Source organism: Rhyacophila brunnea, unplaced genomic scaffold (genome assembly GCF_057557595.1).
Source record: "Rhyacophila brunnea isolate RB1 unplaced genomic scaffold, BYU_Rbru_1.0 scaffold_8, whole genome shotgun sequence".
Lineage (NCBI taxonomy): Eukaryota > Metazoa > Arthropoda > Insecta > Trichoptera > Rhyacophilidae > Rhyacophila > Rhyacophila brunnea.
The window spans coordinates 39,368,840-39,391,359 of NW_028233350.1; the positions used below are offsets into that span (position 1 = coordinate 39,368,840).

At 34.7% G+C, this 22,520-nt stretch overlaps 1 protein-coding gene across 1 annotated transcript in view; it reads right to left on the minus strand.

The window, feature by feature from the left end:
* The window catches only part of Mob2 (MOB kinase activator 2), a 394,865-nt gene that overhangs the window by 366,823 nt on the left and 5,522 nt on the right, over window positions 1-22,520 (minus strand). The window lies entirely within an intron of this gene.

Consider the following 22,520-nt stretch of genomic DNA (forward strand, 5'->3'; position numbering starts at 1 on the left):
TATACGAAACAATACGAGTCGTGTGAATTTCGACATTTCTCTCCAATTGAAACAATATCACATTTTATATACTGTGTAAAACTTTATCCACGCATTGAAGAAGCTCACGCAAATACATATCTAGCATCTAACACTTTGCAAAGTTCAAAGTAAACTTTGAGTGATGAAATTTGTTCAATAAAGTCAATAGAGCGCGAACTGGGAGGAAACAATAGAACACAAAAAAAAATAGATTAAATTTACTGCCTCCGTTGAAAATCCATATTTATTTGGGAATTTTAATGCCGAACATAAGGGGTGGTTGACGAAACACAAATAATGTGGTACTTGGTACTAGGGATTGAAATCCCGTGATTAGACATTTTCAGGGTCAGAAAATACAAATAGACAATTTTTAAATGCATCTGACGATTTAGAAAATAAAATTCATCAATATTTTGTTTAGAAAATTATACACGTACTATAGAAGACACGTATTTTTTATTCGAAAGTTGTCATTATGAACAATGCCATTGCTCATGTCGTATTCAAACATTGACATCCGCAAAGTTTTGTACAAAATTCAACGTGACTTTTTGCATGCATACCTACCTCTATCTACCACCACGTCCACTTGTTTCTTACAACACAAACATAGATCCCACCAAACCCCGCCCCGCACCACACCCGGTCTTAATCGGGCGTATCATGGGACCCTACGGTTGGTGAGAAGCTTTTTTATGAATGGGAATGTCGCAGGAGCAGTTACCCAAGACCGGGGTCGTCATGCACTAAAATGTGCTTTTGACTGAATTTACGTAGTTTCAAATTAAGAGTACCCATCGGAGAGAGAAGGACGTAGAAATAAATTTTAAAATTGTAGTAAGTAATCAAAGCTAATACAAAACTGCCGAAAAATCTAAGTGAAGAGATCTTAGCGTTGGCAATATGACAACGCAAATTTTCTAAAAGCAACAAAATTGGCTTTTGTGGCGAGCGGGCCGAAATTTGTTGCTCAATGTTAGATTTTACCAATTCACAACAAGCCTTTGAGGAAACGGATAATATGTTTCATATTACGGGTATACCGTCTACATTCACATTCCTTTGGATTAGGAGTGTACTGTGCACGCCAGTGCACCATATTCCAGCCTGATATTCAACCCATTTCGAGTGCTGCAAGAGTTTATTTTGTGTAATTGTGTGATTGGGAAAGCTAATTCGACATTAAATATAATATCAGATTCTGGAACTATGACCGATAGCGATTCGTTCAAATGACTTAGGGCGTAATGCTCAATTCATACTTACCACAAACTTACAGTAAAATTGGTAAATAGCCGAAATCCATATATTAACTATAGATTATAGAGATAAGGAATCCTTAACCATAGACTACTTTTGTTATGAACTCGCCCCCTTCTGTATTACCAATTACCACTGACAGCTGCTGTCAAAATAAATGTACGTGTCTACAAACAGCCCATACACTCAAATTCATTTAACAATTGATCTCAATATGGGTATTGAACAATTATGAAATATCCGTGACATTTAATACGACATATTTCCTTTACTTTCGTTGATTCTGTACATGTCTTAATTTAGTAAAACCGATTATCGAATTGAAATGTCAGTGTCAATGAATTATGAATTAACTTTTCTTATTCGGATTTAGATATTTATGTAATATTAAACCAATAGATAGGTAGTTAAAATATATAAGTACTTAGTTACCTACACACCAACATGGTAATATTAGTTTTAATCACTCTATATAATTATTCATATCATGGCATATTGTAATAATTGTAAATGACAAAATCTGACATTTCAACAGCAAGTGTTACCGTATCGGGAAAAACATGGGTCAAAAAATAACTTATATTATTCACTAATTGCGGAGACATTTAATCATTTTAATTAAATATTAATTGTGTATTTATAGTTATTGAATTTATTTTGTATATTTTTCATATTTTTGTCATCGTTTAACAATTACAAAATAATTTACCTAAATTATGAAAAAGAGAATTTTTATATATGGTATTATTTTCAATAGAAAAACAGAACGAAGCTATTGCAGATCTGGTGGACCATAGACAACTCGATCATAACTATGAAAGGCTTTCTGGATAGTGTTTTGTTGTAGTTTTGTTGTAATTATGACAGACGATTGAGCATCGCGCTCTTAGTAGCATTATTTACACATGCCTAGTAATCAAATCAGTCAGTCCGCTATCATCATCGGAATCATTCATCATGTATTTAACCAGGCACATGCACCAGCGAACGAGATCTAATGCGACGACAGACAAAGTGCATCAGTCCAATCCTCCCGCCGAATCAAATTATAATAAAATTCTGGCGCCATTTCCGGTCGCCGCGTCGGTCTCCTTTGCCCGAAAGAAAAAGATATCTTCTCGTCCGTCGCCGCCGACAGAACGAACGGGATACGGCCGCGTTACACCGGACGGTGCGATTCCAGTTTTTGAACGAAAAAAAGTGGATTATAGTATAAGTATAAGACATGACGTCTGTTATACTCAATTAAATAAATAAAAATATATTATACAGTAGTAACAATATAATTTGAAAAATAATCAGGACTTTTTTCGTCCGCTTTTTTTTAGAGATATATATCAATAAGTTAATTGTGTAGCTACGAGCTGTATGAGATGATGCACCATTTTGTTAGAACCGGAAAATCATCAAGCAATTCGTTATTTCTGTAGCGTTCTCCATTTACAGTGACTAGCATTGGCCCCACATCTGGAAGTGGGCTTCTGCGGGTTGCTCTACAGTGGTGTTTAACTTAAAATTAAGGGTAAGCTTAAAATTTAATTTAATTAAAATTAATTATTGTATTATTAGCGATTTTTGTATTGTAATGCATCATATTGAATTGTGGAGTTGTTAAGTAATGATACACAATAATCAAAAGTTATAATGCACTGTCACGTACTTAGTTAATGGCCAAGAAGTAAAGTAGCGCTTTTTTTTACAATTAGAGCAAATTTGTTATGTAATATGTTTACCCGCCACGCCGGCGCCCCTTGATCCCGGGTCCCCAGGCTAGAGCCCTGTCAGCCCCCTTGTGGGTACCATGGTAACTAGATTGTCGTTTTCAAAAAAAATACGGCTTAGTTAGACCTCCAGACCGTAAGCCACACCAAACTGTTAATTTTCGTGGATCTAAAAATGTGGATTACTCAAAATGCGATAATTGTGCTTATTTACGAAGCCATTTAACCAAAAATGAGCTTCATCGCTGAAGATGATTATTTCATGAAATAATGGGTCTGCTTGAATTTGATCCAAAGCTCAATAGCTATGGATAACTATGTGAAATCATTCATTGCAAGGCCGTAAAGGGCTGCAATCATTGATATACTACTAGATGAGCAGTTCCCATACAAGTGTCATTTTAAAAGTTGTACCACAAAAGATATTATGAACATCGTCTTATAATATTTCCTTGTAGGTATAAAGCGTTAAGACCGATAACATGGATTCCCGAATTTCACCCGTATTGCCCTGGCTGTAAAACTAAATTTGCGTTCTTGGAATAGTGAACCTAAGGGTGGCTGCAACGCAAAGCAGACAGAGCAAGTCGTCATGCGCTGACTATTAGTTAGAGCAGGGGGGGCAAACTGCGGCCCGCGGGCCGCATGTGGCCCGCCGGGTATTTTTTCGCGGCCCGCCATCATTAATTGTACTTCTGATTACGAATAACTTTTTTATATTTTTTTATAAAATATAATAATAATAATAATAATAAATATTATAAATATATAGATTAAAATTTGAAGATTTTTTTGTTTCGTAAATGTATTATCTCAGTACGTCTTCCTTGCGTCTCATCTCACACTATGTAACCACTATTTTCTACGTTGAACATCGTGACACATTTAAATACTTTTAACTCCGCGTTGTATGAAAAAAAATATATGCCCATGATATGGTAAAAAGTTTGAATGGATTTCAATTAAAACTCAAGTTATTCCTTCGACAAATATCGAATAACAACGTGGACCATTTTCCAACTTTGAAGTTGCTGAATATACCAGAATATAAATTTGAAGAATATGGTAAAATTATTAAAGCTCTGAATGACGATTTTTCACAACGATTTGGCGACTTCCGAAAAATTGAGACAAGTTTAGCAATAGTACGCGATCCATGTTCAATAGATGTTGATAGTGTACCGACAGAGCTACAACTTGAGATTATTGATCTGCAGTGTGACACTGATTTAAGAGAATTGCATCGTCGTGAAGAAATCTCCAAATTTGACAATGCCCTTAATTGAGACAAATTCGATTCGATTCGAAAAAGATTATGAAAGAAAAATGTTCGTTATTTTTGGATCTACCTATATATGTGAACAAACATTTTCGATCATGAACCTCAATAAAAATTCTTTAGCCCATTTACAAGCAGTTTTGAGAATATCAACTACAAAATTAACACCTGAATTTAAAAAAAATGTTAAAAATGTACAGCAGTTTCATTCTTCTCATTATTTTTTTTGTAATGTTTATTTTTCGTGATAATAAATAGTGTATATTATCTAAAAATGGTATTACTAAAGTAATTACTTGCGGCCCGCCGCTCATTTTGAATTCTTGAATTTGGCCCTCCATCCAAAAAGTTTGCCCCCCTCTGAGTTAGAGTAAGATGCAAGCTAGATCGGGCTTACCCAGTAAGTTTTAACAAAGGCCGACTCGCTGAAAATCGGGCGTCATTTTAAGAAGCATATGATTCATCCAGTAGTATATCAATGGCTGCAATGGATAATTAAGGAATGATTGTCGGAAAATTGATGAAACGTCACTCATCGAGTGAATAAATGCTTGACAAATACCGCCAGGATACAGTTAATATACGAAGAAATCGTCGATCACAATCATAACTTACTTAAGTACCTATTATCTATAATATACGAGATCATTACAAGACCATAAAACACAGTGATGTATACGTACATATATAATATCCAAACTGTTAAATTCAATAGCCCTGACAAGTAGATCGTCAATCTGACTTGATATGACTGACCCAGGATAAATAAGAAGGCGTACAACAAGTTAGTTGACAACCTTCTATAAGAGACGGCACCAACAGAAGTGTTTTAAATCCCACCAAGGAAAGGTATCCAGTTTTGTAATTGAAATCAATGTAGTGATCATAGGTACCAACATGATTTAAAGGTATCATGCTAAATTTTATGTAATTGCAATTATATAACTACTGCCTTTTCGTATTGTTATTCAATACCAAATATACACTACAATTTAAGACCGTTAGAATATTTATACTGAAAACAAATTATTTCTAAAAACCTCTGGACAACAAAATGGACAAAGTCGTAGATACGAATTTCAAAAGTGGACAAGAAGAGAAATCTAAGAAAGTCTATACGGTTAGTCACGGTATTTTTTGATCCACTATAAAATATTCAGTGTTTTATCGAGATTAACGTATTTTTTTTATACTGTTCGTCATTTTTGAATTGAGTCAGTCATTGCATCACATGGTGTAATACAGAGAGAATCAGAGGCAGAAAATAATAAAAATAATCAAGGGAATTATTATGTGAAAGAGATAGACGCGATGCATCGAAGTAGCCAGGAAGTGAGCGGCAGCAAATCTCGATCGCGATACACTTCCGCGAATCGCACGCATAATTTAATAACAATGCTAAAAAGGCCGAATCGATGGGACGACGGGCTCCAGGGTTCTGAGACCCCTTAACCGACCTTTCCGGGATAACAATATAATTTTATCAAAACGGAATTTCCAATACAACGTTTCCTTATTGCATTGTTGCAAACTAAATACCTACTGCAGACGCGGTGAACACATTTTATCGTGGATTTCCCAGATACCTATTGTTTAAAATATTTATTTAAGTATTTAAAATTTTACAATGTAGGTATCTCATATCACTCGTACTTCATATCACTTAATTCGATGCCTTGATATGGACTGGACGTGCAAACAACAGTAAAACATGAAAACATTTTGGTAATAGAGTTAGAGTAGAGTAGAGGTTTGACGTTTCTATAATCTAAGAACGTGGCCTATTCTAAAACACTAAATTTATATCACTTACCTATTTAGTTGGCAACACAACCACGTCAAATTTTAAAACAAAGTATGGAACGTTTTTTTTCAAAAATGCGTGTTTTTCCTAGTAATACACTTACATATGTACCTACCCTTTTAAAATGCTTAATTTTTGATATATTCAACATTATTAAACCCAGCAACTACGTCTTGCCATTGATTTACAGTTTACACATTCATTAGACAGTTAGTAGTTAAACAAGAAATATTTCCAATAATTTTATTTTAAATTGTGGCATTCCGTTATATATTAGATTATCGTATTCTTGTTGGCTTATGCTACACTGATTTTAAATAAAGATACTAATGAATACAAGCACATTGTTTTCACAATAAAATATTTGAATTATCCAAAAGCTGTTTTTGATTGATATTGAGTTCATTTAACTATTAACTTTAAGTATTACGATTTTAAGGTGGTACATTTGTTGGTTTTTTTTAAATTTCCCCACGGTCATTACACAGTTCTTGAAAATCTATGCTTGGATTAAACAATATTAATAATATCTACACAATAAATGTATTATGTATCCATTCCATGTCACTAAAATTTTAATAATATCGAGGTTTCGATTAAAATTCACGTAGATAGTGTGATTTGAATGTGATTAATTCTTGTAAATTGGATACCATATTGATAATTAGTAAAGACCATAAAACAGTGCAAACGTTGAGAAACCAATTTTATTATCTGATACCTCGATTGGAAATTTAAAATTTTATATACTTACTTAATAGCAATTGAATTCATAAAAAACATGTTTTTTTTAATTTCCTGACATTTTTTTCCCTTACTAGGTTTTGAATTTTGACAGCCGAACACTGGTTTATATCATTATATAATCGGTTCTGAACTGATTTATCAATTACTAATTACGAAGAGAGTTTCAGTACTACTTCATTATTATGATTTTAAAACTTTAGACCGGAAAACATCCGAGCGCACATCCTCTCGTGATGTATTTTAATTATCAATCGATTGAATAAAGAATATTTTTAACTTGTCCCTGCTAATCATCATCAACACTATCTATCTAACGTCCATCTTCATAAAAAAAAGTGTGAACAAAGTAAATACATCCGCTTGAAACATTGATGTAAAATGTAAAAGTAATATATCAATGGCTGGAAACTTTAAAATAAAAACGTTTGAAGTTTTAAGTGTTTATTATTAGGAATTTAACTTTGAACTAAAATCAAAATTTAAGGGAAGACCATTGAATGGGCTTGACGAAAGTAACTAGGTACTCATGCGAAAGAATCATCAGAAAATCGGCCCATTCGAGCATGTCTAATATTCGACAATGTGTCGTAAAATACTTTGATTGACGGAGTGACGGACCCACCGATATAAATCTTGTGGCCGGTAAAAGGTAAGAAATCGGGATGACGTTGTATTATCATATACCTGGAATTTACCTTTAGGAAATGAAACACAAAAAGGTTTCGTCAGAACTATCCTATTGTGTCTGTGAGAGATGTACATATACGAAAAGGTAACATGATTATTTAAGCAAAATCAACTGATGTAGATTCATTGGCGATAGACGATAAAAACACAGCCTCTTTTTTGTGTTGGCTAACTTAGCTAACAAGGCATACAGAGCAATGGGGAATGTGTCTGTTGAAGGTGTGTAGGCTGTAGTAGGTTCCTAACTGAAAGAAAGTGCCACGACAGCCAGAAGTATGTAATACTATACTTCACCTTGGGCACGGTCTAAAACGATCGTGACTACCCGACGCGAAGATTGTGCAAACGACGCGTGCACAACAAAACACAATTTGTCATAAAAATTCAACATGCGTCCATTTAATATTATGTTTTTTGTTCTACTAGTAACAATAATAATATATTCATTGACATGTTTTCTTTTTCAAGTACTTAAATGGGTAACGTTTTTTAGTCATCTTTGCACGATTTAAGAATTAATACCCCCGTCGCCATCACGAAACAAATTGACGTGTTCACAGCTCCCCGATTGCCAGCGGGTCCAAAATTTCGTCGCGCCTATAGTTATTTGCCGTTTCGCTGAAGTATGCTTTAAAGAAGGCTTTAAATAATCGACTAGTATGGAATCTTCGCTACTAAAGTATGCTAATATATGGCGGCAATTTCTCTTACACATCGTAATTACTTCAAATTTAAAGAGTGTCCGAACTATCCATGAGTGAACACATTTAAAATGTTGGTAGATAGGTACTATATGAATTAATAATAATAATAAAAAACACCTATATTATAACACGTACAAGCAATAATTTAGCATGGTTACGTGAATACTAATATAAATTAATTATGAATATTTTTTCTGCAACGGTAAGAGAGTCGAATCGATTTGAATTCCGAAGTTACGTTACGCCTGCAATCGTAAATCAATTTATTTTCTCATGTAAACATTACCCAACCGTAGATACAATTTTAAATCAGTGTTATGTGATCGATTTACTTACTTGCAACGTGTGTCAGTACTCAGTACCTACGTCCTACACTACAATAATAATATATACAGATACGAAAAACATCTTGGGCCCACGGTTACGACAGTCTAATAATGGCAGTATTACACAAACTAATTGCATTTTGATAAGCATAACATATAACATGCAATATGTTATATTTTAATATATAACATTAAGTATTACTCTAACAGCAAGCACATAACTATCAATTTACGGCTTAAAAGAAGCTATGCTGAAAAGCAAAAAGTCGCTGTTTCGAGATACTTAGGTATGCACTTACCTTTTCGCGCTTCAAACGTTGGTATAATGAAGAAAATAAGATATTGTCGTCAAACTGTTGAAACTTTCGATGTTACAATTTTATTAATATAACCATCAGTGTTATATCTATATACCAACAAAATAAAAAAAACATATTTAATAATTATACGCTATTGGGTCATTTACGTTGACAGCTGTTTCGAGCTATACGCCCACAGAAAAGAAATCCCTGTATAAACCCTTCTTCGGGACGATTCGGAGGCTTTATAGCCCGAAAGCAATGTCAACGTAAATGACTCAATTAAACTTCAAACGGATTTAAGTTTTTTTAATATTACATTTGAGGAGTTTTTTTGCAACGTGAGTTTCGTCTTTTGGCATCTTCAGGCACAATGCGCACTCACCAATGGTGAATACGCACTGATTGAATTTAAATTTAAATTCCATCAATAACCGGGCGATAGTATACCTATATTATAGTATAGTGATGTGGCTCAATTAAAGTAGGATATGTAAAAATAACTCTGTTTTAAAACCATTATAATGGAATCAAATATTTCTATTGAAATATCGAAGAAATAAAAACGGTACCTACTCGTCTAATCGTCGTAATTTAAGTATTTCGTTCTGTCATTCATTCGGAAATATAATCGCTTTTATATTATAGAATATTTAAATTTTCCACACGAATTTTACCAGACGCGTCTTTCGTACGATTTGCCGATCTGTTACTATAATTTGATATTCTATAGAAAAACATGAGACATTTACGTATAAATTATTACAGCCTTTAATGAACGTAGTATTACGTTATGAGTATAATGCCTCTGTCAGTTTGTTACTGATATTATAATTTAATATAAAATTTATTTTCATTAAATATTCGCCTAGTAAGGAATATTCGCCATTCCCGGCTCACCAGATATAAAAGGACTTAGCATATTTAAGATCTTAATAATTATGATTCCACCGAATTTTTGAGACATATATTGCTCTTAAAGCTTCTTCAAAAGAGGGAGCATTTAACTCTTTCTCCATCTGTATAGATATTATTTTTCTCATTTCGCAGTGTTAAGTTAATACGAAGATTAAAACACTACAGAATTATCTTTTTTCTTTTCCTTTCAGACCCAAGATCTCTTCGGTAATATGTATATAATTGAGAGGTCGTATTTGCAAAAGCGATCGTTACGTACAATAGCGTTCGCTATCAACAAATGATAACTGACTTTTTGTGAAACAACCCGTCATTTGATTAAATGCTATACGAACACATGCTTCAAGAACAACGGCTTACATAGAAGTGTCACACAGTCAATTGTATACGTACAAATTTCCGGACACGAAATTGGATAACACTTTGGAATATATTGCTCAGTTCGTGCGGTAATACTTTATCCTTTTATGCGGCCAGTATGCTTGAGGAAAGAAGTACCCTTGAAGTACCTATGCAGACAGGTCCTTATTTCGAATTTAATAATAATTTTATTTGAACCTTTCCAGACGTACAATAGCTATAATAAATGAGAGAATCAGACATCTCCAAGCGCCGATTTAACAAAAGGTTGTATTCGGGGTCCTCACTATATGAAACATTTTGGAGTCGTGGGCGAAATAGTGAGGTTTTGTTCAAACAAAATCACCCATATCTAGGATTAGGCAGACATACGCGCGACAACCACGCACGTTACAAACGAATCAGACACACACAAAAGCTTTGAAATAGACAAATTAATATTAGATGAAGATACCTACCTACCTGCTAGAGTGCTAGACTCTAGGTATATCGCTTCCTACAAACCAATTAGGCATGTGTGGTATGGCTCATAGAGGTATTAAATAAAAAGAGAGGCAAGTAATCGGCTTTCTCATACAACTGAATGAAGCAGGCCAACAATAGCCAACAAATTACGAGAAATAGCGATGTGATCATAGATAGACGTGATAAAAAAAATGCAATGCATCACGGAGGATTTACTTGGTCATTATAACGTACCCATATAATATAATGTTAACGTGGAAATTTTGCCGCAAATTGATTACTAGCCTGCCTCACCATACTTTTTCACCATACTTGCCTGCTTCACCATACGTTCATATAACCTGCCGCCCCTAGGTATGAGTGCTGACAACAGAATATAACAAATTTACTGTACTTACACTGTATAGTAATACGAACAAAAGAAAATAATGCCAGTCATAATGAAAAAAACACGATAAATAACAGTGATTAAACGATCAAATTTTGCGAAATTATTGGAAAAGGGTTAGGTTACATTGGGATAAAATTAATGCCATATTATACCTATTTACTATACAGAATAAAAAAAAAACAGTAATAAAACGATCAGATTTTGCGAAACTATCGGAAAATGGTTAGGTAAGATTTCGTTTAAATAATTAATGTTATACGCCCACGATGGCCGACCGCCTTACGCGTCGGTTTATAATGTTTGGGTCTCAGGTTCGAATCCTGGTCTAGCAAATATACATATTATTGTGTTTCAATTTGCGTTTGGAGTCAGATTATGGTTCTAATAGGTTGAGCAAATGACCAACATCCATTTTTCGTGAAAACAAAAAGCAAACCTCCACTCTGTGGAGTAATAATCTTATTAGGATCGGATACGATCAAAAAAAGTTGAAATTACTTAATATAATTACTTATATAGAATAAAAAAACTACAGTAAATAAAAGGGTAGAACGATAATATTTTTCTTAATTATCGGAAAATGGTTAGGCTAGTGTCACACACTGAATTTTCTGCCCCTGTGGGGGGCGCTCCCATAAGGAGTAGTGCCTCCCAGCCGCTCGGTCTGACCCTGGTAAACAATGTGCCACCGGGGGAATGATTACGACCCTCGACAAAACTGAAACAAAATTAACATATGTAGAAGTCCCACAGTTGCCTTGTCGAGTGCTAGCACTCCGCAAGGTGAACTGTGGAGGAGATAAATCGGTGGCAGACCATGTACATATAGGTAATAAGGTAATAGGGTTAAAAAATTTGATCAAATATAATATGCTTAGGTAAAGGGTAATTAAATTAAATTAGATATAAAATATGATTTGGATGTAAGATAATATGTAATGTAAATTGTAATATAATAGGTAAATTTAATATGCAATGGGTTAGAGAAATAATAAAGTAGGACGTATGGACGGGCGTTAGTAATATGTAGTAGTTAAAATAATTAAGATAATTAAGGACTTAATGTAATTAAAGTAATATTAATATTAATCATATTATGTACATCGATATCGCTATATGTTTGGTTGACAGTCTGACATTCGTCAACCTTATATAAATGTGTAGCATATGGCGGTATCGGTGATCGGTGTGAATTTGTAAGAAATACAACCACCCCTAACGGATAAAAAGGCAAGATTATTAAATCCAAAGGCAGTCTGTTTTGTCACTTGTGGGTTCCGGGAGTCGCTTCTGTGACGGCTTGTTGCCCCGGGACCCTCACGATCTCGTCTGCATAACTAATTAGAAATAATTAAGTTAATGTTAAATAATTAGTTAATAATAATCAAGTTAATTTTAAAATAATTAAATAATAATATTCGAACAGTCGGAAGCCAACAGCGGTGGAGTGAGGTTGTACAACTTCGCTTGCGTAATCGGGACGCTACTCGCCTGGTTACTCGCGAACGGTTATAAATACGGGATACAACAAAAATAATATTGTTTGTAAATGAATTTGACAATAAACTCAACATGTGTGGTCCCATGTGATTTTGACAATCAGTGCCAGTGCTGGAGAAAAAGTGAAAAATATTTATTGTTGCACGGATAGTGCACTTTGTGCGGGGAGTGCGTCAAACGCTGTGAAGCGAGGGGTTGTGCACACTGTTTTTTGTTCACACTGTTGCGCAAATTCCAAGACGACCGCGTGAACGGCAAAAGCAATAAAATGGAAAACACCACGATGGAAGTGAATGAAACCAAAAAAACGAAGAAGAAAAGAAACGATGATGAAGAGGAAGTGGTTGGAGAAAAAGAAGAAGAATGGCAGACGGTGACCTCTGGAAAAAAACCCAGAAGAGACTCTGGGGTCACTCCAAAGGGAAACCAAAACATCGTCATGATAGCGACGGGAAGTAAAATTCCATTAAAATTGAAAATAGCGCAGATGCTGCATAAGGCAGGAGTAAAAGTACAGAAAATTTACAATAAAAATTTAAAGACGTACATCCAAGTAGAAGACGAAAAAGAAGCAGATAAAGTGAAACAAGCTGGAGAACTCAAAGATCTCGGTTTTGTGACCAAAGAGAATGACTCCTGCTCTTATGGAGTAATAAGAAAAGTCGATATTGATATGGACCTCCAAGAACTGCAAATGGAAATCAAAAGTGATGCAAAAGTAATCAACCTTAAGAGGTTGACAAGAAAAGGTGATACAGGAGAGCTGACAAAGACCTCGTCAGTCAGTATTAAATTTGGGGAGAAAATATTGCCGAGAACAATTTACATATATGGAGTCTCTTTTGCTGTAGAACCGTATGTATTCAGGGTTATGCAATGCTACAAATGCTGGCGATATGGGCATATCGCGAACAATTGCGGACGTACAGTAGAAACGTGCCCTAAGTGTGGTGAAAACCACAAAACCTGCGAAAAAAATGAGGAAATTACGTGCATCAATTGCAAAGGTAACCACGCGGCAAACAGCCAAAAATGCCCAAAGTGGCAAGAGGAAAAGAATTGCAAAGAAGCAATGAAAAAAATGAACATACCTTTCAAGGAAGCAAAAAAAAATATGTTAAATAATAGCTATGCTGACATATTAAAACAAAAAAAAATCGTAGGAAGAGATGAAAGCGAAACAATTCAAAAAACTAAGGAAAACAAAAAGAAAGAAGAAGCGGTGGTAGAAGCTTCAGGCTCAACAATAATATCTACAGGTAGTAGCGTAAAGCCTACAAAAAATAAGAAAAATTCAAAGGGGAAGACAGAGGTTAACGCGATGGGAGAAATTATGAAAGTCTTGCTGAAAGGGGGAGACTGGCAGCAGATCATTAAACAACTAATAATTAAAGCAGTGGACTGGGTATGCAAACAATTCAAAGAAGGACACTTAAAGGAAATTCTAGGGGAGGTTCTGGAGCAAAATGGATAATAAAAAACAAATTAGGATTTTACAATGGATTGCCAGAAGTATGAAGCAAAAAAAGGATGATATAGAACTCTACTAAATAAGACAAAAAATTTCAATAGCATTAATCTCAGAGACTTGGCTGAGGTCTGAATTAGACTATCTGAAATTCAATGATTACACGATGTATCGAAAATACAGAAGGGATGGATACGGAGGAGAGCGATTCTGGTGCATAAAACACTGGCGTCTAAAGAAGAAAGAAAGAAAGACGGAAGAGCTAGACAAAATAATTATAAAGCCATTTAACAGAATAGGAGTGAGGACCTGATCGAAGGATCCCCTTCTAGAAGAGAAGAGGCGATATGACAGCGAGTCGCAGTCAAAGCCTCGGTAAAATCACAAAAAAAAAAAAAAAAAAATAATATTCGAATTAATTCTTAATTAATCAGTAATAAATGTGGTTATTTTTGTGACTTCGGATATTAGTTGACTCTTGTTTATTGAGAGTTCGAACTGTGAACTTCGAATATTAATTGATTTGACTTTTCTTTTTTTTACTAATTGTGGTGTATGGATAATAACAATAAATCGAGTTTCTTTGAATTATTATAAACTTTGGGACTTTCGATACCAATGTGAATGATACCTTTGGACTATAATCCTTGATGAAGGAATGCCATAAGGCCAAACTTATTCTAATAACAATAACATACGAGTTCTGAAGATTTCATCTGGTGTTTAATTGACTTTGTGCCCCGTGACTTCTTGGTTACTCCACGTCCGTGAGGTTCCTGCCTGTTCTTCCACATTAATGAACCTCCACTTCCAAGTGCCTGAGCTAGTCAGGAAGTCGGAGGCCTTCACTAGATTAAGTTTAAATTAATGTTATACGCACATGATGGCCGCGCGGCCTATAGCGTCGTGGGTCTCAGGTTCGAATAATTCTGGGTCTGACAAATATACATAATATTGTTTTCCAATTTGTGTTTGAGTCAGAGTATAGACCTAATAGGTTGAGCAAATGGTTAACATCCATTTTTCGTAAAAACAAAATTCTGTTAAATTTTATAGAAATATAAATCACATCAATTCTCTTTAACTGTTATATAAAATTGGATTATTTCTTTTTATTCAAACGCGAGTATCAATGAAATAAAAACTAAAGACTAAATTTAACTATGTGTATAAACCTCCACTCTGCGGAGACCCATATTATGATCTTATTAGGACCTGACATGGTCAAAAAAAGGTTTAAATTAATGCCATATTGTTACTATATTTTTCTAAATTATCGGAAAATGGTTAGGTTATGTTAGGTTAGGATAAAAATACTTAAAAAAAAACAGTAAATAACTGATAAAACGATCAGATTTTGCGAAATTATCAGAAAACGGTTAGTAGCAAATTTAATTGAGAATTAAATTCACTCCGCAGTCGATCAAGTATTTCTCAATTTTGGCAGACTAATTACATTTTCGCTGACACAAAAAGACCAATTAAATGGTTGTACTACTACAAATTCTAAAAAACACTATAAAAACGTAAAGCCAATCTAAAAATATCAATCGGTAGCTGTTTGTCTATTATTGCGCTTCAAGGTTTCACGATGACATTGTGGTGCACACAATGTAAGCCAAAAACGTCACGATAAACAATATTCAACGCTTCTATGAAATCAATACTTTTGTTTTCCCGACTTGTAAGCATTCTCACTTTGTAACTTGGCAGTGAAATTAGAAGGCTTCGAGTGGTGCTTACAGAATAAATTTAATATGAACCACGAGATGGACAACCCAGTCGAATATCAAATCATTGGGAGATTCTGTAACTCTAAAAGAGTGCAATGAGCGAGTCACATTGAAAGAATACCAGACGACAGGACATTAAAGACTCTGGCGAAGTGATATAGTATCATCTATCGACGTGTCCACCCGAATGTGATGTAAAACTATATAACATTTAATAATTATTGGTTGGGAAAATTATGATCGCTTTTGCTCAAGTTACCTCAAGACAGCAGACGCGCCTAGGCTTGTTAAAGCTAAGCCGTCATCGATTATACAGACTGATTCAGAAGTTATTCGTGGACCACGGGCCGGGTCAATTTGATATAGTGTGACCGTCGTCCGAGCGATACTTGTGAATACCTGGCAAGCCATAATACCGGCCCATGTCATTCATCAGCCTCATTCATCAAAGGGATATATACCGCACCAGGTAATCCATCAAACAATACTGCGCGAGTGATGAGCAATTAGATCACGGATCCAGCCTCAACAGCAATAAAATTAGTGCCTGGCATCCAAACATAATCCCCCCCCCCCCCAGCATCCACATCAACCATCATAAACATTTCGTCACAAAATTACAGTGTCCACTATGAAAAGCGCAGCTAATTATATATTATAGAATAACAACAAATGGTGCATCGGTGGTTATATGAATAAACTACAAATATGTAATCCCTTGAAACGAATAAAAAAACATTAAAAATTTTGTTAATAAAATATTATGTATATGAAAACTAAAATTGGTATTTACTTAAGTAGTTGTAAGTAAGTAAGTAGTACAATCAAAATGTACGAATCAAAATGTAATTAAAATAATGAGCAATTACAGTGGATACCTATCAGACTAAGTACTAAATACAGTGGAACCTTGATTTTATGTGCCCGGAATTCACGTTTTCCAGCTATTATCATGCATATATATTTAATTCCTGGTTTTACGTTTTTATTTCACGTCTAAATTATTCAAATTCAATTAAAATTATGTATTAAAATTTAAAATCCAATTTCCTGAAGAGATACAACAAGGGAGGCTTTTGACTGACTACGTCCCTCAACAAAAAGGATCATGACAAAAATAATATCGATTTTATATTACATACAGCGCATCTTTATATAGCGCGCAGCCGAACGACAATAGGTAGACATGACACCATCATATAAATCTCTGAGCTGCATTTTAAAAATACGATAAAACTGGCAATCGATCCAGCAAGAGCAAGCGACCAGCCCCGGGCCAAAAACTCCATATAAATGAATACTGTACTTCATTTCCTGTCATGCGATATACTACGGACTCGCGTAATGGACGCCCTGCCGATATTGCGGTTTTTCATTAGCATACACGACTAGGGAAAGCCGTGTCGGGATCCCGAGTTATTTACTCATGAATATACTTACCGGGAAACCGGGAATGTAATACCCCTGCGGGAAACATACTACTTAGTATTTTAAATTATTTAAATTACTCATTTATATTACACAAATTTTGCTATACGAGTTTCGCTTTTCGGCATCTTAACAGTATATTGTATACAGCTATGAATATTAAATCGCACATATAGACTGGCATCTATAACTTGAGCGATCTATCTCGCAATACACCGGCAATACTCACATCGCGACACCAGCGCCTAGATCACGCCTCAAGGTATTGTAGTTGTCAGTATATGACGAAGTAATTGTCATTTTATAGTAAATACAGAATATACTAAATCATTATATTAGTCCTCGTAGTCCAGTGGTCAAGGCGCTGGGCTTTCATCGGGGGGCTCCGTGTTCAATTCTCGGCAACGTCACAATATATTATCAATGTGACTTTTTAAAAGTCCAGGTATTTGTGATTATTCCCATTATATTAACAATTACACTACTGACATTCGGCCTCGTGACCTGTTGTAGTGTTAAAAGAATAAATATGTAATTATATGTAAGTATATATTATATTTATTTTATTAAATGATAAATGTTTAATTTCTTTCAATTAATACAATATGCCGACAAATGAAGCACACTACAAAATATGAAAGAAAGATGATCACACAAAAAGAGATATGACAGCGTATACCTACCTACTCATTGTACAAAGGGTACGTATGTATCTACTATTTTACTATAGTATTTTGTCAATATGTTAAGCGGGGGAGAAATGAGTAATTATGTAAGGCCATTTTGTTGTCGCAGGTCAATCGTTTGCACTTAACACCGAAGACGAAAGATAGACGACGTAGAGAAGAAGTTTTGCGGAAAATACGTGACAACCCATAGTACAGGGCGTAAAGAATTGAAATCAGCTTGAGGACTTCGTCCAAGGCCATCAATAGTCAGGCCACGACACGACTGTGTTTTATTTTTGTAGTGCTAGTTATTGTTTATACATCGAATGCAACATGGCAAACTGTTTTAGATAGGTAATGTTGATTGTTTCATATTGAAAAAATGCAGTTTTGAGTTAACTATAGAATTTTTATAACTATTCAATTCTCAATCCAACGGTAAATATGTCGTAAATTCAATTATTCAATAGTTATTTTGAAGTTATTCACAAAAATACGGTAGTATTGCTAATGAAATAATTATAGTTATGCATTGGAGTACTTAGTCTGTAGTGAAATACTTGCTACAGTTTATCCGGGGCTTAAAACTTATTACTTCATTTTACGAAATTACCTCTAGCCTCACCAAATGTCATTGTTCTATGGATTCAATTATCTATGAATTTTACGTACTACAGTCTGGTTTCAGGATTAATGTGAACGAAATATTCAATGAAAATTCGGCTCTTGTCGGTTGAACAGCGGCAAACAAAATTTGAAAATAGCCGATTACTGAATTATTTGTTAGATTCGGTTAGGTTAGGTTTTCATTCTTGAATTCATGAATTTTGCCAAAATCGGTTATGAAAAAACTCGTAATTTAGTGCCGCGGCCCAACTATAGCCGTCTTTGTCTTCGTCCAAGAGTGGATTTACCCAAACTGATGATGATGCTATCATCGCTATCGGTTATGTTCATTAATGTCTAAATAAACATAACAAAAGCTCATCATCATGGAATAAACACCATCAATCAAAATTCAATCCATAATGTACCGTTCAATGCTGCCTGACTCGAACACTAACGATGCACTCACTTGCCAGTAAAAACACTGCTGGTCTTGAGTCTAGAACGTGTTTACTTAGTCATTTTAAAAGTAGCGAAATAATGTGCCGTTAATTGACATCAAACTTGACCACACTAAACGAAACCACAAGTAGGCGAAGAAATGTAACGCACTCTCGAGTTTCAGATCAGCGACTCTTGAATCATGCATGCCTGATTTACGTGAATATTTCATTAAGTGACTGACACACAACGACTCACGGACAATAAACTGTTATACATGTTTACAGTGGCCGAAGGCTACAAAATAGATGATTAAAGCATACCTTCTTCATAAAATAAATTTAAATACCTAACCTAAAGACATTTCAAAGACAGAACCATCTGTCTATAGGTATTGGATACAAGATTCACATACATATTATATATAAGTAATTAGATATATTGTTTGTATCGAAATCTATCTAATCTTCTACTAACAGATGAAAACATAGGTTTGGGATAATCCAAAATTATTTTAGTGTAATTTGATGCTATTCGTACTTGAGATTTCAGCACTGTGCTTCACGTTAATCTAATGGCAAATGACTCTAAACGCGCCAGTCGCGGTGTTAGCACTAAATAAGTTAATGAAACGACTCATACCTCCAAAGACAACGCTCAGCTAGCTACCTTTTGCGCGTATACCGTAATGGCTCTGTTATTTTAAGCGCAGTGGTCTCAGTACGGGTAGCCTACTGGATAAGTGGGTCAATTAATAAACCTTTTTTTTTTTACCAAGTTCGATTCCCGTTTTGTCATCACTTTTCTGTAAAATATCTATTTTAGTGAAACATCTGTTATAAAAAAATAAAATACAATACTTAGGTTATGTTATGTTCAGTAAAATACCGTAATAACCTCCACTAATAGGAGGCCCATATGATCTTATTAGGATCGGACATGGTCGAAAAAAATATATAAATATGTTATTATTCTCTGAAGTGTTTTCAAATTATGTATAGGTATTCAATAAAATAATGTTACATTCTTAAATTTTGTGAATTAGTCGTTGAATAAAAAATAGTTTATTAAATTAGTGCAAGTACGTTATAAGTTATAACACATCGGTTATTAATACACTGATTTAAAATACAAAAACCGATTAACAATAAGTAACGCAATTTAAAAAGCGTTTCAGAGAGTATTGTATTACATATGACGCGAATAGCATAGTGGTCAGTGTACATGTGCGCGAATTTCAAGGGGCTTAGGTTCAAATCCTGCTGAGTCGTATTTTTTTCTATTGGTTCTCAGAAGTGTCAAATTATATTGTAAGATCAATGAATGAATTTTAAATTATTAAATCTTGTGAGTAGTTTATAGAATAGTTTATTAAATAAAAATGACTAAATTCAAGTGGAATTATCAAAAAATAACTTTGTTTCAAAACCAGTGGGTACCTATGTAATTTATAATTCATTGAAAGCTCTTTGGAAAGTTAATATTGTATCGAAGAGAAAATCTGAAGCCATGCGGTAGGTACCTTGTGATTGCAGACGGTTATAACTGCAGTTTTTTTCACTTTTTAAGTTTTCTTCCATAATATGTTCCAAATTATACATTCTTTGGTGTGGCAAAATATTAGAGCTGCAACGTTATTGGTCACAGAGTAACGTTAAAAGATATATCTGCTTAAAATGCAAAATAAATAAAACTTTAATCTTTTTAAAAGAAATGATTATTTTGAGATTTGTGTTGTGACTCTAATTCCGCTTATTTTGATATAAAATACTTCATAATAAATCTTATATAAACTACTGTGCGAAAACACTTTCTTGGCTACGCTTCTAGGCGCTGTTGTCTACTAAATGGGAGGAGCTTGTTAGTTTATAATGGAAGTGCGGTTAAAAATGTAAAAGCATGTTAGTTCACAGTTTTAACACGTAGCCAAGAAGACGTTTTCGCACTATAACTAGTCAGATTGATTTAAAAACTTTGTTTTTGCTCTCCTGTAAAATTGCGTAAACAGCAGTATAACCGTTTGCCATCACAGTACCGAATGAACAAAAATTGTAGGCATTCAAAACTGATCTGCATAGTGCGTACTAATATGAACGATTACGTAAAGGCATCTTCAGTATCCGTTCACAGTCCGGTCCATTACATTGTTCTTTGGTTCGGTTTGTGGTTGTGGTAGGAATCCCAGCGTCATACACAGGAAAAACTGATCAGCCGCAAAGACGAGGAAGCGGAGATATTTTGTAAATCAAAGTGGATACCGTAGGAAAGGCCGATAGAGGCGTTGGGCGAGGAGACAAAGGAAATAACAACGATCGACGATTCGTCTCACATCAGCTGCTGTCACGCTCTACTGGTACATCGCTTCCACGGCGAACATACTACGGCCATCGCGGACGCATAGCACGGCATCCAACTAATGTGCACGCAACATTGGCTCTTCTATAATAATAGGAGTGCGGTGGTGGTAATAATAAGCGTTGTGCCATCGCATCGCAATATTGTAAAATGTAAATATTCAGCGGCCTGCTGCCGGACATTGCCGGTGGGCAAGGGAAATCAGTTTCGCTCAATGGGAAACTAGTTTAAAACTGCAAAAACTCCGTGCTTGCGGAATTTGTAAATGATATCAGTCGAAGCCAAGCATGTGTAAAATTAACAACTACTTAAGTACATTTGCTTCACAGCGAATTCCTTACAGTTACTTGTTTGATATTCAAGTACCGTTAGCTGCATTGAATTACCACAAATTTTTAGTCTGCCAGAATCATTTTTTAAATAAACAGATAAATACAGATGAAAGTGACGGAAAATTAGCTCTGACCGCATTGTTATAAAGGTAAATTTTAAAACTGCATTAATTTGAATAAGTAAGTAGGCTTATGTCAACTTTATACGATATTTTTTGAGATAATTGTTATACTCGTATATCCACTGGGATCGCGCCAGTATGCTTTAACCAATTAAGTTACGGGCCCCCTAATTGAGATAATTTAAACTAGTAGGTACTAATACATTAAATGCTTATCAAATAGTGTTATTATCATTGCGTTGGAGTGGAGCTCGGAGTAGTGGAGCAATAGGGTTTTACTCGGAGCAGGATTTTTGGGGTGTCATCGTCTATCCTGCCCCCATCTTCGTTTGGAGGGGAGCCAAAAGGTCGTCAAAAGAACACGGAATTATACACGGTGACAGCCCAAAACCAATTAGAATCACAATTAAGAAAGCCCACAGAAGGCGGCATGGCGAGGTGTGAAATTTACGAGGATTTACGACCCATTTCTCAAAGCTACAATCATCAAGAGTAGGGAACATAAAAACGAAGATAAATACATAATGACAAAAGTATATAAATGTGCACTACTACTACTATTACTGGTAGTAATAGTAATTGAAGTACTTTATAGCCATAAGCAACCATGTAACGTTCTTCATTGCTTATAGATAATTTGATACATATTATTATATATATATATATATATAGATATATATTAGATTGCATTTTGAACCCCATTGTGTCTAAAACATTATATTAGATTAGACCAAATTATGTATGGTACAACTTTCGTACTTAATAACTATGCAATCATTATTCTTCTTATAAATTACAACAGTAACTCATTACACCTAGATACTCAGGTTTAAGTGGTTGAAATAGTGATACTTACGACTAATCGTAAAACCTTTGAAGCAA